The sequence below is a fragment of the Mandrillus leucophaeus genome, unplaced genomic scaffold, assembly GCF_000951045.1.
Source record: "Mandrillus leucophaeus isolate KB7577 unplaced genomic scaffold, Mleu.le_1.0 Scaffold75, whole genome shotgun sequence".
Taxonomy (NCBI): Eukaryota; Metazoa; Chordata; class Mammalia; order Primates; family Cercopithecidae; genus Mandrillus; species Mandrillus leucophaeus.
In genome coordinates, this window is record NW_012108141.1 from 1905550 (window position 1) to 1907892 (window position 2343).

At 44.2% G+C, this 2343-nt stretch overlaps 1 protein-coding gene across 1 annotated transcript in view; it reads right to left on the reverse strand.

The window, feature by feature from the left end:
• PPEF2 (protein phosphatase, EF-hand calcium binding domain 2) overlaps positions 1-2343 on the reverse strand; it is a 47176-nt gene that overhangs the window by 23051 nt on the left and 21782 nt on the right. The gene's annotated exons all lie outside the window — the stretch shown is intronic.

Sequence of the window (2343 nt, forward strand, 5' to 3'; positions counted from 1 at the left end):
AGGAAGGAAGGAAGGAAGGAAGGAAGGAACTGGAGGCCCTTTGAGAGTACCGCTTTGACACCCAGATGAGTCCTAAACACTGGTGCCCACAGACAAGTGCTGGTCTGTTCACTGTTTGTTGCTGGCTGAGGACAAGGTAAGTGCAGCACTGAGAGTAAGTCTGAGAAACATTTATAGCAATATGATATTGTCACGACAGTTAAGCACATGATCAGCGGGCTTGTATCTCTTATTTGTATTTCCTTTTTCTTTTTTTTTTTTTAACTTTTATTTTAGGTTTGGGGGTACATGCGAAGGTTGGTTACGTAGGTACCCACATGTCATGGGGAATTGTTGTACATATTATTTCATCATTTTTCTAATAATTCACATTTATTGTATTTTACAAAAGTACTGATCTGCAACAAATTGGAAGTTTATAAAACCTGGTCCTTCACATATAATTTGAGAAACACTAACCTAGGTCATCATTTCTGTCTAGGAGACCAGTGATTTTTTTTAGACAAGGATAGGAAAGGGCAACTCTCTCTCAGGCCAGTCCTCATTGACTTTCCTGTCATTCCACAGATGCTAAAACAAAGAAAAAGAATCAAAGTATATGGGTGAGAATTAGGAAGAGGAAAAACTTGACTCTTGCTGCAGAGGAGGCAGCACTTAATGGTACTTTAGAGGAAGTGCTCTTGTACCCATTACCTTACCTGTTGGGGAAGGACAGGGGAGGGGAGGGAACTCCTCTTTTCAGCCTGGACCTAATCAGAAAGACACTCCTTGCCACAGGGGATTGAATAGTCCCTCTCACTTGCGATCATCATGACACTGGAGCTGGGTTGAGGACATAAGTGGCATGAATTCTGATCACGGGAAAGAGAGGGGTCAGGCCACAAAGTAGATTGGAGCAGCGAGCAGAGAGAGCAGCCATTCCTGGCGTTCCTGAGTGCTACGGTGAACCCCGAGGGGGAAGACTTCCATGGGATATCCACAACAAAGGGCTTGTTCACAAAGGGAACTCTGTGTGAGCTCATAGCCAAAGAACAAGAATTTTCTGCAAATAGATCTACGGACTGTGATACAAGAAAGTCATGTCCCAGTGTGGACTGGCTTAGGGCAAGAACAAAGAAGGACACCCAGAGAGGGGCAGCAGAGCTGACTGATGTTTGAAGGACAGTCCAGAGTGAAGAGAATAGAACAGAGCTATTCTCTGATATTGGACAAGCGTTAATCACTTTCTAAGCAGCTCCAGTCTTGGACATAGTACAAATCCACAAAATGTAAACCAACTCATAACCACCTCCTCGCTCCTTGTTGGCACACAGTGAGGGCCAGTCCGCCAGTCCCACCTCTTCCGACTCTCAAGTATTTTATTATTATTATTATTTTAGATGGAGTGTCGCTCTGTCACCGGGCTGGAGTGCAGTGGCGCGATCTTGGTTCGCTGCATCCTCTCCCTCCCAGGTTCAAGTGATTCTTCTGCCTCAGACTCCCAAGTAGCTGGGGCTATAGGTGCGTGTCACCAAGCCCAGCTAATTTTTGTATTTTTAGTAGAGACGGGGGTTTCACCATGTTGGCCAGGATGGTCTCTATCTCTTGACCTTGTGATCTGCCCTCCTCGGCCTCCCAAAGTGCTGGGATTACAGGTATGAACCACCGTGCCTGGCCCAGGTAATTTTATTTTAAGGATTTTATTATCTGCTTCAAGCAGCATCCCTAACTTAAGGAGATTAATAGTGTTATTATGTTTTCAGTCTTTTCCAAATAGGCGCTGTTCTGGGCACTTTCTGTAAATTAGTTGATTAACCCTCATACCAATCCTATAAGATAGCGTCTTTTATAGTACAGATAAGAAAACTGAGGCACAAAATACTAAGACTCTTCCAGGACTGAATCCAGATAGTCTGCCTCTGGAGCCCATACCTCTCTGTACTTCTCTCCCAAGTAGTCCTTGGACTGTCTTATTTGCTGCATCACCCTCTCTCCAGACCTTGGCAAACCAAACACTGGGAAGTTAGCTTTTTGCTAAGCCACAGAAAATAAACTTTTCTTTAGCATTCTTTCCTAGAGTTCCTTCTTCTCTGTTTACAAAATTAAACATGATTCTTCCCATGAGATAATTTGCTGTACTGTGGCTTGCTGTCTCTGCCTCCAGACATACAAGCAGCTGGTCAGAACGTTTGAGTTGAAAGTTTGTGAGAAACATCAAGGTACAACTGATGGCTAAGTGTGGCCGCTCATGCCTATAATCCCAACACTTTGGGAGGCCAAAGTGGGAGGATTACTTGAGCCCAGGAATTCAAGACCAGCCTGGGAAACATAGTGAGACCCCATCTCTACAAATAAACTTTTTTT